Below are 26,360 nucleotides of genomic sequence, written 5' to 3' on the forward strand. Positions count from 1 at the left end.
ACTGTAGACTTTATTTAATAAAAGGAATATCTTTTTAACATCTTTAAATTTGCTGGTTAGTTTCATCCTTCTTTTCTCCAATGGTTTCATGAGGATGGATACTTAGCTTGTGACAACAGCCTACACTAGCGATCCTGATGATGGATCCAGAAATTTTCAGGGTTCAGTTAACAGCAATCTCCATGCAACTAGTCCAGTGCTAAAGTCAAAAGTGTAATTGTCCAGGAGCCAGGAGAGTTGGGTCCTTACCTTGGTTGAGTGACCTTAGGCAAATCATTTAGCCTCTTGAATTTCTAGAAGACTGTACAGTTATATTTTCCAGATAGGTATTTCTTTGTCAGGCAGTTTTGAAACCTCCTATTTTTAAAGCAACTGGCCAGTCAATAAAATAGTAATTAGAAAAGGTTTTTCTGTATCCACCCCTGACACTATAGTTTGAGAATAAGCATTGCTGTCTTTATCAGATAACTAATTAAAGAAGCAAGCTAATTTCAAGTGTCAGAGTGTTGTACATATGTGTTCAAGTTTGCATAATATACGGAGATCTTGGGTATAACATATACCACAAAAACTGCTTGCTTCATTTAACAAAACTAAAAAGATTTATCATACCAACAGTGGATTTCATATCTTTTTTAATTATTATTTTTATTATTCGACGTTCTTTCCAGAGAAGCATATTGATTGAAGAAGAATGTTTTTCTTTTTTTCTTTAGAAGAAAGAGACTATTTGTACACGTGAAGTATTAGGATCAGAGAAAGCAAGAGAGGAGTGTGAGCTGCGTGTCCAGGCCAAGCAACTGGGCCAGAAGTTTCCTAGATACCTTGACAGAGATCTCTTCTCTGACCTATAAGACCCTGAGATAAGATGTCAAAGACAGCGGTGAACATGGGTAGCCATGGAAACCCAAATGCTCAGAGAATTAAACATGTATGGCTCCTAGGGCTTCCCTCTGTTACTGAGCAGAGTCTAGATAAAAGAAATGAAACAAAAGCATTCACGGTGACTCAATCTTATAGGTATTTTCACCTTCAGAGTTAAATATGCTTGTGCTGTTTGAAATTTGACAATCAATATACTTTAGTTTTATCAGTAAAAAGAGGACAATAAAGATACCAACAGCATTTTTAAAATAATGTTTTATTTGACGTTTCAAAAAATATGTATTGTGCCAGGTTTCAGCTAAGTTCTAGGAATATAAATGTGAAAATGACCAGTTGTTGCCTTAACAAACATTATGCTGCTGCTGCTGCTAAGTCGCTATAGTTGTGCCTGACTCTGTGCAACCCCATAGATGGCAGCCCACCAGGCTCCCCCGTCCCTGGGATTCTCCAGGCAAGAACACTGGAGTGGGTTGCCATTTCCTTCTCCAGTGCATGAAAGTGAAAAGTGAAAGTGAAGTCGCTCAGTCGTGTCCGACTCTGTGCGACCCCATGGACTGCAGCCCACCAGGCTCCTCCGTCCCTGGGATTTTCCAAGCAAGAGTACTGGAGTGGAGTGCCATTGCCTTCTCCAAAAAACATTATAGATTATTTTTAATTTAAAAAATATATATCTTATAATTTTCTCAAAAAAATCTATATCTGAAAAAACACACACACAATCCAATAATGACTCAACAACTTGATATAAGATACGAAGAAAATCGTTAGACATAAAAAAAATCCCCATCACAAAAAAGAGTTACCTGGAGGACAGACTGTCTAATTTCACTGCCAAAGAATTTGAGTCATGATTTTCTACAGTTTTAAACCTCACAGTGTATAGCCATTTCATTAGTATTGTTTTCATTGAGAAGATAAACTCTGTATGTCAAGTATTTCTATTATTTAGCCCCTTTTCATGTCATCTTTGAGTAAGACCCATAGATTTTGCTATACAAATGATGCTTAAACATTTACATATAAGGTATGTTCTCCTTAATGGCTCAAATAATTTACATATAGATGTATACATATGTAAATATATGCAACATAAAATGCCTAGAATGGAATATATCAAATGTAAATAATCATTATGTAGAGTGGAATTCAAGTTGATTTTTATGTTTGTTTTTATAAAATATTCCAATATCTATAATGATTATACTTAACTTTTATAATTAAAAACATGGATGTATAAGTTCTTTCACTTATTTTCCAAATTTTATAAATCAGTTCAGTCGCTCAATCGTGTCCAATCTGTGCCTCCATGGACTGCAGCACAACAATTATGTATTATTTTTATAATCAGAGAAAGTAAGTGCTATTTTCTCTTCTCTGATATAATATATATGTCTCATAAGATCTCAAGTATGTTTCAAATACACAGCAAAAATAACAATCAGAAACACATATACTTATTAATCATGATTATCTATTATTATACTTATTAATAGTGATTATCTATGACTTGAGTGACAGACCACAGCACAGCAGCACAGGGAGACTAAATGGAGTTAATCTTTCTATTTTCTGCTGTTTTGTCTTATTTTCTAAAATGAGCATATATTGAATTTCACAATGAAACATGAACTTTATTTTTAAATACAAGTCAAAAGAGAAATACCAAGTTAAATCAACTGAAACACATAGCTTTCTGAATTTTTTAAAGTCCCTAGAAAACTATGATCTTTCATTTAAAAATATTCTATGTCTCTTGGACAAACTTTTAGATTGAAAACAAGTACTAGTATATTTTATAATAGATTTAGAACCAGAATCAGCCCAAATATGCACTAATAAAGAAAAACTGAATACCAAGCATTGTAAATGGATACCATACCATTATTGTATCAAGTAAGGCTAACAGTGGAACCCTATAAGGGAGGTTAAAAATCCAAGTGTCTCAGATGTATGGAACAGACTTGTGGACTCTGGGAGAAGGCGAGGGTGGGATGTTTCAGGAGAACAGCATTGAAACATGTATATTATCTAGGGTGAAACAGATCACCAGCCTTGGTTGGGTGCATGAGACAAGTGCTTGGACCTGGTGCACTGGGAAGACCCAGAGGGATCGGGTGGAGAGGGAGGTGGGAGGGGGGACCGGGATGGGGAATACATGTAAATCCATGGCTAATTCATTTCAATGTATAACAAAAACTACTGTAATGATGTAAAGTAATTAGCCTCCAACTAATAAAAATTAAAAAAAAAAAAAATCCAAGTGTATAAATAGTATTTCTCTAACTGGTTAGAAGTGGGATCCATCAATGTAGAAGTCTAACCATATGGAAACATAAAGCCAAGCAGAGAGACACGTAAACGACTAAATCAAACAAGTCTGAACTGTTCTCCAGGGCTGGAGTGTGAGAACGTGAACTGATTATTCATAGAGCAGGTTTATTTTCCATCACACCAGACAGAAATGAGAATCCAGGTTCATAGCACTGCAAATTCAACAGGGTTTGAAAGTGAGTGGTTTTCAGGGCTGTGAAGGCAAGGACTCCTTCCAGTGCACCCAGACCCTCAGTACATGTGCCAGGGCTTAGACGGAGCCCATCAAGACAGAAGAGGTGAATGCATACTAAGTTTTTCCTTAATACAAAAATGTCAAGGTCTCAGCTTCTTTGTATAGTAGTTCCTTCTGCTCTAACTTGGCAATCATTCAGTTACTCATTTAATGTATGTTTATTTAGCACATACTATATTCCAGACACTATTCTAGGTGCTAGAGTTTTAAGAATAGACAAAAAATGTAGCATAGTGATAAATATCATAAAGAAAATGAAGGACAGTAAGGGAATGGACTAAAGAAGGGATGATCTGGACTTCTGCACTGTTGCTGCAAATATAAATTGGTGCAGCCACTATGGAAAACATGTGGAAGCTCTTTAAAAAACTAAAAACAGAATTCCTTTATTATCTGGCAATCCCACTTTTGGGTATACATCCAAAAGGAAATGAAAACAAGATATCAAGGAGATATCTACATTTCCATGTTCATTGCAGTATTATTTACAATAACCAAGATATGGAAATAACTTAAGTGCTGCCAATGAGTAAATGGACAAAGACAATGGACAAGTAAGATTAACCTTGTGATCATTGCACTAAGTTAGACAGAAAGACAAACACTGTATGATATCACTTTCATGTGGAATCGAAAAAAATTGAACTCAGAGAACCAGAGAGCAGAGTGGTAATTACCAGGGATGGGGGAAATGGGGAGATGTTGTTCAAAGTGCACAAAATTCCAGGTACAATATGAGTAAGTTCTAGGGCTCTAATGTACAATGTCATGATTATAGTTAATAATACTATACAATATACTTGAAAGTTGTTGAGAGAACAGATCTTAAATTTTCTCACCACAAAAAAGAAAAAGAAAGAAAAATTATATGAAATAAGAGAGGTGTTAACTAATGCTATGGTGATAATCATTTTGCAATATATCAGCATATCGAATCAATGTGCTATAAACATCAAACTTACAGTGCTATATGTCAATTATGTCTCATTAAAGCTTGTGGGAGGGGAGAGAGGAAATAGTCGGGGAAGGCTCTGAGGAAGTAAGTGAGCAGATTTCTGAATGATAGGAAAGAGTGGGTGAGAAGAAATTCTACAAGAGTACCCTGAGCTAAGGTTGGTGAGTTTGGGCAACACACAGAAATAACGTCACGAAACAGATCACCAGCCCAGGTTGGGTGAATGAGACAAGTGCTCGGGCCTGGTGCACTGGGAAGACCCAGAGGGATCGGGTGGAGAGGGAGGTGGGAGGGGGGACCGGGATGGGGAATGCATGTAAAACCACGGCTAATTCATTTCAATGTATGACAAAAACTACTGCAATGATGTAAAGTAATTAGCCTCCAACTAATAAAAATAAATGGAAAAAAAAAAAGAAATAACGTCACGAGACCTGAGCACAGCAATCCCTGGGCAGTGCTGGGAGGAATTGGGGGGGTGGGGGGTGGTCATGTAGAGATGCTCCACAGGTGATAGGAATCCACTGAAGAAGAAGCTGAAAACCTGAGCCAATTTGCATCTTTAAGAGTTTATTTTTTTATATAAAAAAGAGATTTTAAAAGGACAAGAGTGGAAAGTAGAAATTAAGGCCTAGGAACTACTGCAGCTGTTTGGTTCTAATCCCATACCGGGGAGCTGATGGTTGGATGGCAAAAAGTGGTTAAATTCCAAGTGTAGTGTGAAGGTGGAAGGGATAGAGCTTGCTGACAGATTGGATATGGAGAAAGTGAGAGATGAAAGAATCAAGGATGACATAATTTTTGTCAAATCCACTGAGTGGATGGTGGTTCCATTTATTAACGCAGAGTAGATTAGAGAAGAATAGGGTAGGAGGTGAGAAGAGAAGTGAAAGGCAAAGGAGAAAAGGAAAGATATACCCATTTGAAAGCAAAGTTCCAGAGAATAGCAAGGAGAGATAAGAAAGCCTTCCTCTGTGATCAATGCAAAGAAATAGAGGAAAATAATAGATTGAGAAAGACTAGAGATCTCTTCAAGAAAATTGGAGATACCAAGGGAACATTTCATGCAATGATGGGCTCAATAAAGGACAGAAATGGGAAGGACCTTACAAAAGTAGAAGAGATTAAGAAGAGGTGGCAAGAATACACAGAACTATATAAAAAATGTCTTAATGACCCAGATAACAGTGACGGGCTCATCACTAGCCCGACTAGTCAGACATCCTGCAGGGTGAAGTCAAGTGAACCTTAGGAAGTATTACTACAAACAAAGCTAGTGGAGGTGATGGAATTCCAGCTGGGCTATTTCAAATCCTAAAAGATGATGTTGTTAAAGTACTGCACTCAATATGCCAGCAAATTTGGAAAACTCAGCAATGGCCACAGGACTGAAAGAGGTCAGTTTTCATTCAAATCCCAAAGAAGGGCAATGCCAAAGGATGTTCAAACTACCATACAACTGTACTCATTTCACACACTAGCAAGGTAGTGCTCGAAATCCTTCAAGCTAGGCTTCAAGAGTACCTGAACCAAGAACTTCCAGATGTTCAAGCTGGATTTAGAAAAGGCAGAGGAACCAGACACCAAATTGCCAATATCTGTTGGATCATCAAAAAAGCAAGATAGTTACAAAAAAACATCTGCTTCACTAGCTACACTAACACCTTTACTGTGTGGCTCACACAAACTGTGGAAAATTCTTAAAGAGATCTCACTTGTCTCCTGAAAAACCTGTATGCAGGACAAGAACCAACATTCAGAACCGGACATGAGGTAACAGACTGGTTCAAAATTGGGAAACGAGTACATCAAGGCTGCATATTGTCACCATGCTTATTTAACTTCTATGCAAAGTACATCATGCAAAATGCCAGGCTGGATAAATTACCAGCTGGAATCAAGACTGCTGGAAAAAATATCAACAGATGATACCACTCTAGTGGCAGAAAGTGGAGAGGAACTAAGGAGACTTTTCATGATGAAACAGAAGAATGATGGAACAGTCAATACCTGGGTTACATTTTAGAAAAATGTTGACTACAGCAACTATTTAATCCTGTAACCTGACATTAAAGAAGTCCCCTAAACTAATAAACATTTTGGGATACAGTCATTCAATTAAAAAAAGAGAGAGCCTCTTGATGAGGATGAAAGAAGAGAGTGAAAAAGCTGGCTTAAAACTTAACATTCAAAAAAATAGGATCATGGCATCCAGTCCCATCACTTCATGGCAAATAGATGGGGAAACAGTGGAAACAGTGGCAGACTTTATTTTCCTGGTCTCCAAAATTACTGTGGATGGTGACTGCAGCCATAAAATTAAAAGATGTTTGCTCCTTGGAAGAAAAGCTGTGACAAAACTAGACAGCACGTTAAAAAGTAGACATAACTTTGCCAACAAAGATCTGTATAGTAAAAGCTATGGTTTTTCCAGTAGTCATGTACAGAACTGAGAGTTGGACCATAAAGAAGGCGAGCACCAAAGGACTGATGCTTTTGCATTGTGGTACTGGAGAGTCCCTTGGACTACAAGGAGATCAAACCCATCAAACCTAAGGGAAATGAACCCTTAATATTCATTGGGAGGACTGATGCTGAAGCTGAAGCACCCATAGTTTGGCCACCTGATGCATAAAGCCGATTCACTGGAAAAGACCCTGGTGCTGAGAAAGATTGAGGGCAGGAGAAGGGGGCAACAGAGGGTGAGATGGTTGGATGGCATCACCAACTTGATGGACATGAGTTTGAGCAAGTTCTGGAAGATAGTGAATGATAGGGAAGCCTGACATGCTACAGTCCACGGGGTTGCAGAGTCAAACATGACTTAGCAACTGAACAACAGGATGGGAGATTGTTGAGGGTAATAGCAGAAAGTCAACATTTCTGTTTTAGACACATTAGGTTGGAGATCCCTATTCAGTTCAGTTCAGTTCAGTAGCACAGCCATGTCCGAATCTTGGCGACCCCACGGACTGCAGCACACCAGGCCTCCCTGTCCATCACCAACTCATGGAGCTTGCTCAAAACTTATGCCCACAGCATCAGTGATGCCATCCAACCATCTCATCCTCTGTTGTCCCCTTCTCTTCCTGCGGTCAATCTTTCCCAGCATCAGGGTCTTTTCCAATGAGTCAGTTCTTCACCTCAGGTGGCCAAAGTATTGAAGTTTCAGCTTCAGCATCAGTCCTTCCAATGAACACCCAGGATGGATCTCCTTTAGGATGGACTGGCTGGATCTCCTTGCAGTCCAAAGGACTCTCAAGAGTCTTCTTCAACACCGCAGTTCAAAAACATCAATTCTTTGGTGCTCAACTTTCTTTATAGTCCAACTCTCACATCCATATATGACCACTGGAAAAACCACAGCCTTGACTAGACGGACCTTTGTTGGCAAAGTAATGTCTCTGCTTTTTAGTATGCTGTCTAGTTTGATCGTAACTTTTATCTCAAGGAGTAAGTGTCTTTTAATTTCATGGCTGCAGTCACCATCTGCAGTGACTTTGGAGCCCCCAAAAATAAAGTCTGACACTGTTTCCACTGTTTCCCCATCTATTTGCCATGAAGTGATGGGACCAGATGCCATGATCTTAGTTTTCTGAATATTGAGCTTTAAGCCATCTTTTTCACTCTCCTCTTTCACTTTCATCAAGAGGCTCTTTAGTTCCTCTTCACTTTCTGCCATAAGGGTGGTGTCATCTGCATATCTGAGGTTATTGATATTTCTCCCAGCAATCTTGATTCCAGCTTGTGCTTCCTCCAGCCCAGTATTTCTCATGATGTACTCTGCATAGAAGTTAAATAAGCAGGGTGACAATATACAGCCTTGATGTACTCCTTCACCTATTTGGAACCAGTCTGTTGTTCCATGTCCAGTTCTAACTGCTGCTTCCTGACCTGCATACAGGTTTCTCAAGAGGCAGGTCAGGTGGTCTGGTATTCCCATCTCTTGAAGAATTTTCCACAGTTTGTGATGATTTACACATCAAAGGTTTTGGCACAGTCAATAAAGCAGAAATAGATGTTTTTCTGGAACTCTCTTGCTCTTTCCATGAACCAAATGATGTTTGCAATTTGATCTCTCGTTCCTCTGCCTTTTCTAAATCCAGCTTGAACATCTGGAAGTTTACAGTTCACGCACCATTGAGGCGTGGCTTGAAGAATTTTGAGCATTACTTTGCTAGTGTGTGAGATGAGTACAATTGTGCAGTAGTTTGAGCATTCTTTGGCATTGCCTTTCTTTGGGATTGGAATGAAAACTGACCTTTTCCAGTCCTGTGGCTACTGCTGAGTTTTCCAAATTTGCTGGCATATTGAATGCAGCACTTTCATAGCATCATCTTTTAGGATCTAAAATAGCTCAACTGGAATTCTATCACCTCTACTAGCTTTGTTCTTAGTGATGCTTCCTAAGGCCCATTTGACTTCGCATTCTAGGATGTCTGGCTCTAGGTAAGTGATCACACCATCGTGATTATCTGGGTCATGAAGATCTTTTTTGTACAGTTCTATGTATTCTTGCCACCTCCTGTTAATATCTCTGCTTCTGTTAGTTCCATACCATTTCTGTCCTTTATTGTGCCCATCTTTGCATGAAATGTTCCCTTGGTATCTCTAATTTTCTTGAAGAGATCCCTATTAGACAACCAAGAAATGATATAATTTGAGCATCTGGATAATGCCTCTGGAGCTCAGAAGAGAAGTCAAGGCTTGAGAGGAAAACCTGGAAATAATAATGGTTTAGATAGTAACTAGCGGGCTTCCCCAGAGGCTCAGCAATAAAGAATTTGCCTGCAATTCAGGAGACTTAGGAAATGCTGGTTCAATCCCTGGGTCTGGAAGATCCCCTCGAGGAGGGCATGACAACCCACTCCAGTGCTTTTTCCTGGAGAATCCCATGGACAGAGGAGCCTGGCGGGCTACAGTTCGCGGGGTCACAAAGAATCGGACCCGACTGAAGAGACAGCACACACCGTCCCAGGGCGGTAAACGAGTCACCTAAGGAAAGTGTATATAAAGAGAAAGAGGGCTAACGACTGGGCCCTTACTGGGCACACCAGCATTTAGAGGTGAGGACGAGAAAAAGAGACCCAGCAGCGAGTGACTGCCTGGAAGCCAAAGAAAGAAAGTGTTGCAAGGAAAGAGAATGATTAATTGTGTCAAGCGCTGCCAAGAGGTCAAGAAAAACAAAGACAGCAAGAGAGAAAGGGGGAGAGGCAGTCAGACATTGCCTTTTGGAGTTCATCAGTGATCCTAAGAAAAACAGTTGAGTAGATGGTAGGAATGAAGATAAAAAAAAAGAGAGTAAAATTGTTAGATGAAATTGTTTTAGAGCAACCACTGATGGATGCTGCCAGGCGGAAGGAAATACACTAATGTGTTGTAACCACCCTAAACTGAACTCTACAACAGGGCAATGGGCCAGATGCCCACTTTGAAGTATATGCTTGCCTCTCATTAAAGCTACTCATTCTAGGTTTTATAGACTCAAATAGGAAACATTTTAGGATTGAGATACAGGATTTCAAAATTGTCATTTCTCTTCTTCTGGTTGCAAAAACAACTATTTCAAAATAAGTAAAATAAAGACCTTACATCCTTTAGAAAAAGACATGATATGTCACTTGTGAAGTTTTACCTGTTAGGTTTAAATGGAGTCAGTGGTTTATATCAATATCTTCTTGAAATAGTACTAGAAATATCTGTACCCTGCCTTTTTTGTACTACCAATACCAACAGTTTTTATACATTGAGATCTATATTAGGATGCTTTGTCTTGGGTCTTTTGAAATGTGTCCCTCCCTTGAAGCTTTAATCAATTATTGATTGTTTCTTAATACATTTGTGACTGCTATATCTTTTTTTATAAGAAACAGACATCTTAGAGTCTGGAGACATTTTGTTCCTGCCTGAAATATTTATCATGATATTAGATGTATATTTTTAATCCCATAAAATGTAAAAAAACAATAATTTTGTATTTTAGCCAAACTATTTGGGAGAGAAAACCTTTTTTGACATAGTATACCTATCCACTTGTAGTGACATAAAATTTGCATATATTTTGTGATCTTTAAACTGCAGATTGTTAGATTATTGATATTCATAGATCATAAATTTAGCTATCTTAAATCCTTCTACTTATAGCTATTTCTTTTCATAAACTGATATAAGAATGATGAGGTTTAAAACATGGTTAGTTGTACATTATTCTAAACATTTGCTTCTCTTTGGAAAATCAGTGAATTCTTTTTCTAGATGTACATGGAAAGCTGTATGTAGTTTAATGAACTTGAAACTAAGAATGGAGTCTGAGAGGTCTCAGACACTTCACCTAAAGAGATCTCAGACACTTCTCCAAGCCTTCATTTTTGTGTTTATGATAGTGATGCTTATATTCCCGTTTTCACAGGATAGCTGGCAGATGAAGGAGTAGATAACTGTGAAGAGGCAGATGACAGGCTCTCAGTAAATGGACTGTATTTCTATGGTGTTCATCTATGTGAATGCAGATGTTTGTGTTATGATTAATCAGATCAAAGTCTTTAGGCTCCATGAAATATAACCAGAGTTTAGAAACAGTTTCTAGACTTTATTAACACATAAAACCTTTCGTTAAATCTTCACTAGGTAATATTAACTTTTAATTAATTAAAAACCTGGCTAGGTATTAAAGTGTCTTAATGCTTGATTAATGGAAATAGATTAGAAGGCAAGATTTTGTCATACGAAAGGTGCATTCGATTGCACAACCAGAAAGACAGCAAATGACATGGGACACCATCTAAACAAAAATCAGCAGCTACTAATGAGGCTTGTTAGTGATGCTAATCTATGTAAATGTTATTAATTGAGAACATCTATCTTTTATCTCCAACATTTGGTAATCAGGCAATTAAAAGACAATGACATTCCCGGTGGTTGTTCTTCCTGGGTTTTTTTTTTTTTTTTCTTTCTTTTTTTAAATGATCAAAGAGTTCAGAATAAGAAAAAAGGAGTCCCTTATCAAGAGGTAGGCCTTGCCTTGGGCTACTAGGCCTCATTAAAGGCAGAAAAGCTCTGTTGATCACCAATTAACCTGATTTGTAGGAACTCTGATAAAGACCTCAAATAACAGGAGTTTTCTTACTATGGTAAATGACACAGTTTGTTGACAAAAATAGAAGCAATGCATTGAAGAAAATAAAAGAAGACTATAAAGGAGTCATTGGAATTGAAAGTCACTCCATGTACTGGGAGAGAGGAGGTTTTGCCCCTCTGGTGGCCTAACACCACTTCAAGGGACTCACTCCCACCTATAGTCAGGTAGAACCAGAGCCCAAAGCTGCATTTCCCTTTCCACCATCTTGTAAAATCTCTGCCTGCTCCCCCAGTTACAGCAGACAAGAGACTCTATCAATTTTTCAAAGGGTGGCTGGGCACCGCATTCCTGCAACAATGGAGTTCAAATCCAGGGTTGCTTCGAGAGCCATTTAAAGTTTTTGAGTATTCAGTTTTGAAAGCCAACAGTTTTAAATTATACTAGACAATCCATAGTGTGATTTTGTACATTTAAAATGTAGTTAATAATATAAATGGCATTAAAAATGGCAATAATAGGAACTATTACCCATTGTTCACTGCATACCATGCAGTGTTTAGCAGTTTGCAGTGAATTATCCCTATTGATATTGATGTGTATACTATATACAACCTCGTGATGAATATATCATTCCCAATAGTGGCGATGATGGAGTTCCAGTTGAACTATTTCAAATTCTAAAAGTTGATGCTATGAAAGTGTTGCACTCAATATGCTGGCAAATTTGGAAAACTCAGTAGTGTCCACAGGACTGGAAAAGGTCAGTTTTCATTCCAATCCCAAAGAAAGGCAATGCCAAAGAATGCTCAAACTACTGCACAATTGTACTCATTTCACATGCTAGCAGAGTAATGCTCAAAATTCTCCAAGCCAGGCTTCAACAGTACGTAAACCATGAACTTCCAGATGTTCAAGCTGGGTTTAGAAAAGGCAGAGGAACCAGAGATCAAATTGCCAACATTCGTTGGATTATCGAAAAAGCAAGAGAGTTCCAGAAAAACATCTACTTTATTGACTATGCCAAAGCCTTTGACTGTGTGGATCACAACAAGCTGTAGAAATTCTTCAAGAGATGGGAATACCAGACCACCTGACCTGCCTCATGAGAAATATGTATGCAGGTCAAGAAGCAACATTAAGAACTGGACATGGAACAACAGACTGGTTCCAAATTGGGAAAAGAATACCTCAAGGCTGTATATTGTCACCCTGCTTATTTAACTTATATGCAGAGTACATTATGAGACATGTTGGACTGGATGAAGCACAAGCTGGAATCAAGATTGCCAGAAGAAATATCAATAACCTCAGATATGCATATGACACCACCCTTATGGCAGAAAGTGAAGAACTAAAGAGCCTCTTGATGAAAGTGAAAGAGGAGAGTGAAAAAGCTGGCTTAAAACTCAACATTCAGAAAACTAATATCATGGCATCTTGTCCCATCACTTCATGGCATAGATGGGGAAATAATGGAAACACTGAGAGACTTTATTTTGGGGGGCTCCAAAATTACTGCATATGATGAGTGCAGCCATGAAATTAAAAGACACTTGCTCCTTGGAAGAAAAGCTATGATCAACCTAGACAGCATATTAAAAAGCAGAGACATTACTGACAAAGGTCCATCTAGTCAAAGCTATGGTTTTTCCAGTGGTCATGTATGGATGTGAGAGTTGGATGATAAAGAAAACTGAGCACTGAAGAATTGGTGCTTTTGAACTGTGGTGTTGGAGAAGACTAGAGAGTCCCTTGGACTATATGGAGATCCAACCAGTCCATCCTAAAGGAAATCAGCCCTGAATATTCATTGGAAGGACTGATGCTAAAGCTGAAACCCCAATACTCTGACTATATACTGCAAAGAACTGACTCATTGAAAAAGACCCTGATGCTGGGAAAGATTGAAAACAGGAGGAGGAGGGGATGACAGAGGATGAGATGGTTGGATGGCATCACCGACTTGACAGACTTGAGTCTGAGTAAGCTCTGGGAGTTAGTGATGGACAGGGAAGCCTGGTGTTCTACAATCGATGGGGTCACAGAGTTGGACATGACTGAGCTACTGAACTGAACTGAGATATCTTTCATTTGATACTTTCACTCTAAAAGTTCATAAATCATCAAATGTACTTTAAAGCCATTTATCTTAAGCAGCTCTATTTGATTCTGCCTTTCTCTTCGTCCGAGATCATAAAGGTCTTTGAGAAACCCTTAAATAGGTAGAAACTCCACTAGCACACTGTGAATTTCCCAGTGGGGTGGTCGGCATGCAATGTAAGCTCCCAGTAACAGTGTCAGTCCTACAGGGATGCAGGGTCAGGTAGCCAAAGCATTGGGTGGCTATTTCAAATATAGGACTCACAAAGGGGTATAAAGTATTAGTGATGTCATTGACATGGTTTCAAAGTAAATATATGTGATGTGGTATTTCGGGCTTCTTTTTCTTTCCCAAATGAGCCTGCCAAAGGCACCTCCACTGTGTGGAGTGGTCCCAAGTGGCCCAACACGGGCCAGAAATAAACAAGATAAGCATTCCTCTATACTGGTGTAAAAACAGTACATTTACTCTATCATGATCCACTTGTTGTTTAGTCACTGTCCAGCTCTTGCAACCCTATGAACTGTAGCCCACCAAGCTCCTCTGTCCATGGGACTTCCCAGACAAGAGTACTGGAATTGCCATTTCCTTCTCCAGGGGAATCTTCCCAACCTAGGAATCAAACCTGGGTCTCCTGCATTGCTGGCGAATTCTTTACCCCAAAGCCACCAAGGAAGCCCATGCTTAGAACAACATGAAAAGGAACATTCTATCAGAACAATCAGAACCCTTATTCTCATCCTTCTTAACATTAATGCTTACTATATTGTAGTTGTTAGCTTCAAATCAGTATAACTTTAAATGTATTGTCCCTTCTGTTTTTTAAAATACGAAGTCTCTATGAACTAAAAATTGTTTAAAATGCTTGGTGTAGTATACTGTTTCATTTAAGTCACTTGATGGTCAAGGATACGATGTCAGGATTGAAAGAGAACTAAAGATACAAATTATCTCACTAGCAGTCTGGACCATACTGAAACTGACTCTGATTTTATCTCTATAATGTGATAAATTGTAAACGGAAGATTTAGGTACAACATTGATTTCTCAGAGTCTTAGTAACTGCATATTACAGGATGTAGGTAAGAGATGTAAAATGTTAAAAAAGACTACAAATGGGTACTCACCTTATGCTGATAAATTCTGAATAAAATTTATCATAGAGTATATCTGGATGTTATACTCTGTTATTGAATGTTGGAGCTTCCCAGGTAGCTCAGCTGGTAAAGGATCCCCCTGCAGTGCAGGAGACCTGGGTTCGATTCCTGGGTTGGGAAGGTCTTTGAAGGAGGGGATGGCAACCCGCTCCAGGCTATATTCTTGCCTGGAGAATCCCCAAGGGCAGAGGAGCCTGACAGGCTACCGTCCATGGGGTCACAAAGAGTCGGACACTACAGAGACTAACCACAATCACAGCACATATCTGAATGTTGTCCTAAGGCAGTGGATTTCAAACTTGAGTGCACATAAAAATTCCTCAGCAGATGGCAAAATTCAGTAAATCTAGTGTGAAGTCTCATAATCTGAGCTTTAACAGGCACACCCTACACACACACACACACAATCCCTAACCAGTGATCCTGCTACTATTAGTCCAAGGAGCAAAAAAATATTTAAAGAATGGTTCTACTTCACCCCCACAAAACGTGTTAAATGCTTACTATGTGTAAGGAAAAATATCCAGAGACTACTAAATATGTAAGATGAATTTCTTTCTTCCCCTTTTATCTAAGGAAACAAACTCAAAATAGGGGATGTAGTGATCCATCATCAATGGCAATTGAAAAGTAGAAAACCCATCTCAGGAGATTTGAATTCATGTTGCAATAACAATTTGGCCCTTGGAGTCCTTCTTGACATATTTTGCAACAAGAAATTAACCACATCAGCTCTAAATCTAGGGTGCTGGATTCTATTTCCATTTTAAAGACCCTGTAGTGGTAAGGAAACGTATTCAAGAGGAGAGTGAGGACAATCGATTTATTGATTAATGATTTGGGAGAACCTCCAAGTGACCTGGATAGTGTGAAGAGAATACAAATGACACCATTTGTGTTTTTAAATCTCTATGTCAGTTTTTGTTCATCTCTACATGGTTTGAGTTCGATGGGCCTCTGGACGATTGCCCAGTGAATTTCTGACTTTCATCAGGCCAACAAAATCCAGTCATATGATTACAAAGCACCAGTAGGTAGCTGAGGTTTTCTGGAAGAGTGAATCACTAGATGATGGAAAGAATGGCTGAAGTCAAGCGGGCACAACCTGCCCGATTTTCTCCCAAGTTCAGAAGAGAGAAAGAAAGTAACAAAGATTGCTTGGTGATGGTGGTTCTGAGAGCTGCAAAAGAAACAGGAAGGGGAGAAGCTAAAAGTAACATGCAAAAGGATTGCCCGACTAAAGGTCTTGAAACCAACAGGTAATAATTTGACTATGTGTGTGTTCAGTCGCTCAGTAATGTCTGACCCTTAGCAGCCCCATGGCCTATAGCCCACCAGGCTCCCTGTCCGTGAATTTTCCAGGCAAGAATACTGGAGTAGGTTGCCATTTTTTACGCCAGGAGAAGCAACTGGAAGGTCAGTTAAGGGTCTTGAGAAGGGAACATTGCAACCAGCAGGTGTAAAATATTTTTTGAGGCTCAGAAGAGAGGCCAACTGAAGTATGAGACGCTGAGAACCGGGGAAGGCTGGCAGGCAAGCCCAGACCCCTGTAAGGCCCTGGGCAGGTGGAGCCTTGATTACAATGAGGAGCACAGCCAGGCAGCTTAAATGGCATGTTCAGGGCCCTCTTGCCAGGGTTTTTGGCTTTTTTGCTTGCTTATGGTATTTTTTTTTTTTTGCATATATATACATATCCAACCAGGGTGTCCCACATTGCAGGCAGATTCTTTACCATCTGAGTCACCAGGAAATATATACATATGTAAACATATATACATATATATACACACACACACATATATATCCCTTATTCTTAACATATGATTTCATATAACTTGTTTATTGCATAATTCTACTCCACAAGCTTCCAAAAGGGTTTACCAAGTTAGCCAAGATCAATTAAATCAGAATATCCAGGGGTGGATCTCAGACTTCAATACCATTCAATATGTATTCACTATCCTTTCTTAAAAACTACTCAGAAAATGCTAACCTGTAGCTAGGGTTGAAAACATACTTTCCAAAGACAGCAAAACATAACAGATGATCTTCAGTCCCTGAGATGCTCGGCAAGGATGACAAATTAGAGACCAGCTTCTTGGTAGCTGAAGTCCAATAGGACACACACTGGGAAAACTGTTTTCCTTTTCTGCTAAAAGAAAGGATAAGCATCAGTTTTCAGTGGTAAAAACTTCTTCAAACTAAACTCAGGAAGTAGTGTACTTGCATGCTAAGTCACCTCAGTTGTGTCCGACTCCTTGTGACCCCATAGACTGCAGCCCACCAGGCTCCTCTGTCCATGGGATTCTCCAGGAGAGAATACTGGACTGGACTGCCATGCTCTTCTCCGGGGGATCTTCCCTAACCAAGGACAGAAGCCACGTTTCTTTACATCCTGCAATGGCCCCGGGTTCTTTACCTTTTTAAAATGGTTTTTAGGAAAATGTCACTATCCATTACCACTTTTAAAAAAGCAATACACACACTTCGTCTAAGTGTTCCCCTGCAGATAAGTATGTGTGACTAGGTTCACACCATTAACGGCAACTCACTCAGGAGTGGCTTAACTCTAGGAAGACAAGCAAAATGGCCTGCTAATTTTAATTCTAACATTCTAGAGGAATATTGTTTGAACAAACCTCTAGCAGATGTTGAATTGCCAACATCTCATGAAATAATTCTCTAACAAGAACCTAGAGTGAAGATATTTTGTGATCTTATTTAAGCTAAGAACTGTATGCTTTAAACATCAGACACGAAGAAGGAAAAGGTTATGATCCCATTGTTCAAGTCATGTCAGACTCTCTTGCGACCCATGGATTGTAGCCCATCAGACTTCTCTGTCCATTGAATTTCCCAGGCAATAATACTGGAGTGGGTTGTCATTTCCTTTTCCAGGGGATCTTTCTAATCCAGGGATCAAACCCAAGTCTCCTGCTTCACAGGCAGATTCTTTACCACTGACCCCAGGGAAATCCATTAATCCATTGCTTATATTTAAAGAGTGAGATTTTTTTCAGATTCAGCGGGAGGCCTGTCCTATTTGGACAAAAACGAAAGATTTTCTTTGGGGAGATTCAACATTTTCATCTGCAAGTAAGTCTAGTTCTTTTCAAGAAAAACAGATACCTGGTTGAGACTCAAAGTGGTATGTCCCATACCATCAAGATACAGCTAACTAGGAATCCAGCCAGAACCAGCCCTCTGCTCAGAGCTCATTCACATAATGGTGCTCCCCACACCGCTCCTCCCTGCCTTCCATCCCACAGTTTCATAGTAGATATTAGGGTTGGCCGTGTAGCATCAAAGCAGAAAAGAAGAGGACCAAAAACAAAGAGACCAAAAGGCTGGATAACAGAGTAGAAAAAGGGACAGAGGGGTAGAAGTCGGAAATCTGAATGGGTTGCCTCATGCCAAACACCCTGATGAAAGACAGTTGCTTTTAAGTCAGTGATCTTGATGCTTTGCCTACATGATACTAAACATCTGATCATCTGGAACATCTGGAAGATCGTTGGAATTCTTCCTTTTCTATCTTAATATTTAGTATCACTTGGACCCCACCAGGATCCATTTATGGAGAGCATAGCTGAGCATCTGTCTAGAAAAAGGCAAGAGGAGACAGCATCTTTTGTCAGAATCAAATTAATCTTATTAATAAGGTAGAAAAGTGAAATCCAAATAGGGGTCTATCTGGTTAAATCTGGATCAACGGAAAATATGCCACGAAAAACCCTACACAAAGAACAGCAGTAATTATGCCCACATGAAAGAGAGGCATGAATTAGAATTGCACCAGCAGACCAGAAAGCATGGCTCTCAATATGGCGAGATTGCTGTAGTTGTATTAAGACGTCTTAATTATATGATTGATGTGGGCTTCAAAAGAAAACTCAGAAGCCACAGCGGCTCTGAGGGCATGAGTATTATCGAAAGGATAAAGACAGCTTCCCCAGAAGAAAACCACTCTACGAGGAAGCCTGGGAGGTTTCCATGGCAGAACTAATCAATAATGTCTTGGTTTTATCTATATTACGTTTAATAAAATTTGATGACATCCATGATTGAAGATCACACACACAATTATAGCAACATCAAAGGTATTCAGCAGCATACTTACAGCTTGAGAAGTATAGCAAATCGGAGCCTGAATGTATGTGACATTACACACCACGGGACACGCAGACCGAGGACCGGGGCTCGCCGAGAGCCTCGCTCCCCGTGTTTACCAAAATGGGGCAAGCTTTCTCCCCAGCCGAAACCCTGCACACTTGCATCTCTCTCAGGCTTTCTGACCTCAGGACTTTAAAACCATAGATTCAAAACTCAAATAAATAAATAAACAAATAAATAAAAATAAAACAATAGGTTCAAGAGCATGCCACCCAGGAAGTCCTGAGTAAAGAAGAGTCTCCATTAGATCGGTCCTATCTTTATCTTATTTCTTGAGTCAGAGAAAACCAGGGCATTTCACAGAACACACAGCAGAGAGGAAAGGGCGAAATCTGGTGAAATTTCCACCTACTCCCTTGGAGGAAAGAAAAAAAAAACCAAAGTGGGAGGGGGAGAGAGAACTTCCTTGTCAAATTTCAAATGCAGCTCTGCAGAACAAAAGGAGAAAATCAGACCTGCAATTACATCAGCTTTAGGAGCTCAGAGCAAATCACCTTAATCCCCCAGACTCTGTACCACTGTCATACTTTATTTTCTCCTCAACAGGTGTACAAATTGTTTGGACTGGATCTGGAGAACCCCATTCAGACTCGGTCAGCTGAACCAAAGCAGAGGCTGTCATCACTTCAGTTGCTACTGGTCGTCTGGTATTTCTTCCAAAAAAGAGGACTTTGTCTGTGTCATTGCAGTTTGTTTTAATCAGAGTGTGAGTAGAAAATCCTGTAACTTTCCTCACAAAAGTAATTCAGTTGGTTGAGTATTTCCTGCACTTAGATCAGAGAGGTGAAGAAACTGTCGTTCTTAGCCGCTCCGGCGTGTCCTCCTCTGCGACCCCGTAGACTGCACCCACCAGGCTCCTCTGTCCCTGGGATTCTCCAGGCAAGAATACTGGAGTGGGTTGCCACACCCTCCTCCAGGGGATGTTCCCAACTCAGGAATCGAACCCAGGCCTCCTGCGTTGCAGGCAAATTCTTTACTTCTGAGCCACCAGAGAAGCCCGAAGCAACTGTTGCTAGCTTTAATTTGACTCTAGTCAGAGTTGGACTGAGGAAAATAACAAATTTCAGCACAGTCTATCCTGTACCTGTGTTGGATGCTATTTTATGCTTGAGGATATCTTTATAAACTGGATACTTGACATGATGCATGACGGAAGTTGAGTTTTTCCTGTTTTGCTTTCAAAAAAACTAGCAAGTTGCAGATAAAAAACATAATAAACTCATAATAAGCTGTTAACACATCAAAAAATAACTTTGCTTCTGAAAATAATTATTCTCCTAAAACTCTGATCTGATTCCACGTTCCTCTCCTAACTTAAAACGGATGGAAATTCTCTAGACAAAAGTGAAGTGGTTTATCTTTACCAAGGATGACAGCTTCATTTCCTTATCAAATAAGTAAACGGTCCAGAATTCTGGAAATAGGACTTTTGACTCAAAAGCTGGTGTTTCTGTCATACCGCACTGCCTTCAGCTGAAGCAGTCAACACTGTATCATATTTGAAATACCTCAATTTTTCTAGATTTTTCTGTGGCAGTTTCTGCAGCTGTTTAACAGAAACTTTCTGAGGTCATTAAATGACCAAGGGTAAAGGGGACCCTGTCCTACATCACGGATGATGTCCTGTCTGACAGCCAGCAGTAAAAAGTGTCAGATCCTCCTCAGACTGGCTTCTCTGAGAAGCAGAAACAGAAATCAGCCACACAAGAGACTTGAATGGTGAAGTTGGCAGAGTTGGGGGCTGCTTGGGGAGACGCAGGTCAGAGCCTGAAAAGGTCGCTACCGAGTTGAATGTGGTTTCAGGAAGAACTTTGCATCTTTCTGTCCCTGAAAGTAACCAGCTGAGCGCTGCTTCTCCCTGCCTTGTTTGAAGACGACATGTTGAACTCTCTGGAGCTGAATCCCCACTGAAGAGGGATATGATTAGCTCTGATTGACCAGGTCTGACGGTAAGAGAGTGCGAGTTAGTGCACCATGAATTACACAGAGTGTGTATCAAGATGAAAATAAAAGCTGCAACGTGCAGACAGGAGGGGTGAAGGGGCCATTGAAAATCAGGGAGATTAGCAACTCATCACATTACTTGTGGGTTATCAGGAGACAGAGGTAATGAAAGTGAGACCTATATCCTTGATCAATAAGAGTTTGACTGCATTTTGAGTTCATTTTCCCCTGCCGAGAGAGACAGCAGGCTTTACTATCGATCACCGTGTTAATCCATAACCAGACTGGGCCTTAGCCTGGTGGAGCAAGCAGGAAAAATAAGATAATAAGTAGGAACTCTTGATCTTTTATTATGGTGTGCTAGATAAAGAGAGTGCGGGGGTTCAAGGTGGAATACTTTATAGTTAACCCTTACATTCCCTCTTAATTTGGAATGCATGAGAAGAAAAATTGCAGCTCACCTCACTCTGACTTTTATTTGACCTTATTTTGCCTGCTTCCTAACTGACGTGCACCAAGGGCCCTTTTGAAAGATTGGAGGTAGATGGCAATGGGGCCAAGGGATATTCACAACCATTTTAGGTCCATAGTAAAGAGGATGCTCCCCCAGACCCCACTCACAAAAGTCAGTTCAGTGCCAGTGTTAATTGTATCTTTTACATTTTGGGTCATATCCTCTATATTAGTCGTGATGTTTCAGAATCACTGAAACTCAGCTTTCTTATACACGTGAATTGGCAATGATACGTTTTATCATGTATCTCAATAGTGAGCACCATTTAGTTTGTGTTTTAAAAAAAAAAGGACAAATGAAGACATTTAGAGTTCTGTTGCCATGACTCTGTGGCCTCAGAGAAGTCTGCCAGGTTCCTAAAGCCAGCATTATCACAGATCTAGAAGCATCTTAGAAAGATAGCAGTCTGCCTTTACGTTCAAAGCCTCCGGAGACACCTCCTTGATCTAACTTAAACCCCTGCTGTAATTTAAGCATTTCCTGCTCTGCCAAATCAGCAACAAAAATCCACTTTTTGTCATTGACTCAGTGTTTACTCGCAGCAGGTTCTGCTGATTGTAGACTATGTCTACCACTAACCCATCTGACACCTTTCTACAAATTGGGATAATGTGACCATCTCCCAAGCACAGCCACCGGCAAAGGGGTGGATTTCAGCCTTCCTTCCTCTCGTCTCGTCCCAGGATCCTTGTGCACAATCCTACGAGGTGGCCCTGGTAAGCACACAACAGCAGAGAAAACAGTCTGATGATGTGAATTTAACCAATCCTCTTGCACCTTGCACAGGCACCGTTTAGCTTTCACTCCGTGTTCTGGTCCCAATTCAGCTGTTTCTCATTTCAACGGTTTCTGTACTTTTCCAACTGACTTTCCATCTGGTTCTTAAAAGATGCTCATCCTTCCACTCAATGTGCACCTATCAAGAATTGCAGCATGTCACCCTAGAGTTCATAACAAGAGGAGGAGGTGTGTATGTCTCAACAGGTCAGTATGACAAAGACAGGACAGAGGACATGAAGTGTTCTACCTCAAAAGCATAATATAATACTTAAGTTCCTCTCATTAAAATGACTGGGAGATTCATTTGAAAATGACAAATTGAAGTATAAAACCTTTAAAAAGTGAAATGCCTTGCTGACTGTTTAACCCTTTATCATCGGATAACCAGGGAAGTTAAACAACTTGAACAAGTTCATATTGCTATTAAGTGGGGAAAATGGACCCTAACCCAGGACTCCTGCAGCTGGAACCAGAGTTATTTTTATAAGAGTAAGTTTTTAAAAAATCTTTACACTGAAACAGGATACTAAGGAACTCATTTTCAGGATTGAAAACACTGGCTTTGAACTAGCACACTCAATGTTTATGATAAATAAGTATGTAACTCCCTCTAAAGTTGGCGTTGCTATTGTTGTTTAGTCATGACTGAGTGACTGAACAGGACAAAGGACAATTCTCTGTGGCCCCAGGGACTGTAGCCTTCCAGATTCCTCTGTCCATGGGATTCTACAGGCAAGAATACTGGAGTAGGCTGCCATTTCCTTCTCCACTAAAGTGGCTGAGACACTGAAAATTCTCCTTTGGCTTGGTGTTAGGGCTTTCCCAGTGTCTCAGATGGTGAAGAATCAGCCTGCTATGCAGGAGAGCAGGGTTCAACCCCTGGCTTGGGAAGATCCTCTGGAAAAGGAACTGGCAGCACATTCCAGTATTCTTCTTCCCTAGAGAATTCATATGAAGTTTGTTAATGAAAGAAAATTTCCCTCCATCCTAAAATGATAAAAGGCAGCCACTGTTTACCTTAAGCCTCTACTAAATAAGCTCATCAAGTCATGTCACATGATTTGGGGATGTGATAAATGGTTTGTGGAATCGATTTGGAATAACAGATACTAGAAAATGAAGTTTGTTATCTGATCCTATGGGATGTCCCCATGGATTGGGTTGGCTCTTATTTTAAGAAGTCAAGAATACTTTAACAGAGTAGATGTCACCCAAGAAGAGTTTATTAAAGCCAGGACCAACATATAATGGCTTTATGAAAATCTTCATCTCTAATTTAATAAAAATCACGACCCAACTTAAAATGGAAAAATAATGTGTTTGAAGATGGGTGCAGAAACTGAGAGAAAAATCCTCTAATAAACAGCATTTTTCTTGGTTACAAAGAAAAAATATGCTTGTTATAGAAAGTATGACAAATACAAAGAAAATATGAAGTATTCATCAAAGCCATTGTACACATTTTGCAGCACAAACTCTAAACTTTTCCTCCTATGCTCATATGTAAATGCAGATTCTTGACAAAATTTAGAATATGGAGTCATATTCTAAATAATAAAGTTGATTTTTCCCTTACCTTATATGATTACTTCTCCAACATTCTTAAATATTGTTTAAAAATTAATGAACAGAATCTTCTAAAATATAGTCTCTCTTTTCTCTAAATCAAAGATAAAGTCTACTTTCCTCAGTTGTAAACAGGCTAGTGTCACTGGGTCAAATTCTGAAAGACAAAGAAGATTAATTTTCATATAGCCAGCATCAGTATTTAGAACATTCATTTCTCTTAAATTGTCAATAAATGGTAATTTCCAATTTTCTTTTTATCTAATAATAATTTTAAGTGATTCAGAATGTAAAAATACATATATCCATGCTGGAAAGATTATTGGAAATATTGCTATACAATGTACCTTTGGGTATTGTCTTTGTCCATTCAGAGTGATATAACAGAATTCCATAGACTTGTAAACAACAGAAATTTCTTTTGCATGGTTTTGGAGGCTAAGAAGTACAAGACTGAAGTACTGGCAAATTCAGTGTCTGGTGAGAATCGAATTCCTGAGTCATATTGCATCTTTGCATGGTGCAAATGGTGAGGGAACTCTCTGCTGTTGTTAAGTCACTCAGTCGTGTCCCACTCTGCGACCCCATGGACTGTAGCATGCCAGGCTTCCCTGTCCTTCCCTGTTTCCCAGGGTTTGCTCAAATTCATGTCCGTTGAGTCAGTAATGCTATCTAACCATCTCATTCTCTGCCACTCCCTTCTCCTTTTACCTTCAACCTTTTTCCAGCATCAGGGTCTTTTCCAATGAGTCAGCTCTTCACATCAGGTGGCCAAAGTATTGGAGCTTCAGCTTCAGTATCAGTTCTTCCAAAGAATATTGCATTGATTCCCAGGGAGCTCTCTGGGGTCTCTTTTATAAGGACACTAATCCCATTCATGAGGATTCCACCCTCACAACCAAATCACTTCTCAAAGATCCCACCTCCTAATACCATCATAATGTGTGTAAATATTTCAACATCCCAATTTTGGGAGGACAAAAGTATCCAATATATTACAGGTGTCACAAGAAACTCTCTTATTCCCTCCACATAAATATGCAATCACTTCCAGAGCTAATAAAATAACCCCTCTGATCAACTTTTTGGCTTCTTTTTTTATTTAGCTATTTTCCCTGGATGTATAACAACCTGATTTGATTTCAAGTACCTAATTTATTTTATTGTTTGTCCTATACCCGTAAAAAAAATAAACTCAAGACTGATTACAATGTTCACCTTTGCTGGACCTGTCTTTTACTTTGTGGTACTCCTTTCCACCAGGATCCTACTATTTCTACGATGGAATGAGGTTTTATTACACTAACCTGGTTAATAAATATGCATTTTCAAGAGTAGCTCAGGAATTGAAGTATCAATAAGGCTCATTATCAACTGATGCATCAAAATTTTGATTGGTCAAAACCACAATGAGGTATCACCTCACACCAGTCAGAATGGCTGCTATCAAAAAGTCTACAAACAATAAATGCTGGAGAGAGTGCAGAGAAAAGGGAAGCCTCTTACACTGTTGGTGGGAATGCAAACCTGTACAGCCACTATGGAGAACAGTGTGGAGAGTCCTTAAAAAATTGGGAATAGAACTGCCATATGACCCAGCAATCCCACTGCTGGACAAACACACCAAGGAAACCAGAATTGAAAGAGACACATGTGCCCCAATGTTCATTGCAGCACTGTTTACAATAGCTAGGACATGGAAGCAACCTAGATGTCCATCAGCAGATGAATGGATAAGGAAGTTGTGGTACATACACACAATGGAATATTACTCTACAAAAAGAATGCATTTGAGTCAGTTCTAGTGAGGTGGATGAAACTGGAGCCTATTATACAGAATGAATTAAGTCAGAAAGAAAAACACCAATACAGTATATTAATGCATATATATGGAATTTAGAAAGATGGTAATGATAATCATATATGCAAGGTAGCAAAAGAGACACAGATGTAAAGAACAGACTTTTGGACTCTGTGGGAGAAGGCAAAGGTGGGATGATATGAGAGAATAGCACTGAAACATGTATATTACCATATGTAAAATAGATGACCAGTGTAAGTTCAATGCATGAAGCAGGGCACTCAAGCTGGTGCTCTGGGACAGCCCAGAGGGATGGGGTGGGGAGGGAGGGGGGTGGTTCAGGATGAGGGACACATGTGCACCCGTGGCTGATTCATGTTGATGTATGTCAAAAACCACCACAATATGGTAAAGTAATTAGCCTCCAATTAAAATAAATTAAGTTCATTCCAATTTCAAACAGCTCTTCACTTGCTCCATTTGACAGATGGGAAAACAAAGGCTCAGAAATCTGGAAGCCATAGCCCACATGTAATCCATAAAATGGTAACAATTGATACTCTTATATTTACTTAGACAGCTCAGTTGGGTCGGAGAGAAAACCCACTGCTTAGGGTGTCAGGAGAGAATATGCTTTAATATTACAGTTTGAATGACAAAATTTTACAGTTATAATGCAGCAAAAATCTAGCAGTAAGAAAATGAGGAATCATTCCAAATTCTTAAGTAAACCTCATCACGTAAGCATATACATAATCTTTATCTTACTTCCCTAACCAACCAAATATTAGAAAAGAATTTTTTAAGACATAAGCCTCTTAAGACAGAGAGAATGGAAGA

This window comes from Odocoileus virginianus, chromosome 16, assembly GCF_023699985.2.
Source record: "Odocoileus virginianus isolate 20LAN1187 ecotype Illinois chromosome 16, Ovbor_1.2, whole genome shotgun sequence".
NCBI lineage: Eukaryota > Metazoa > Chordata > Mammalia > Artiodactyla > Cervidae > Odocoileus > Odocoileus virginianus.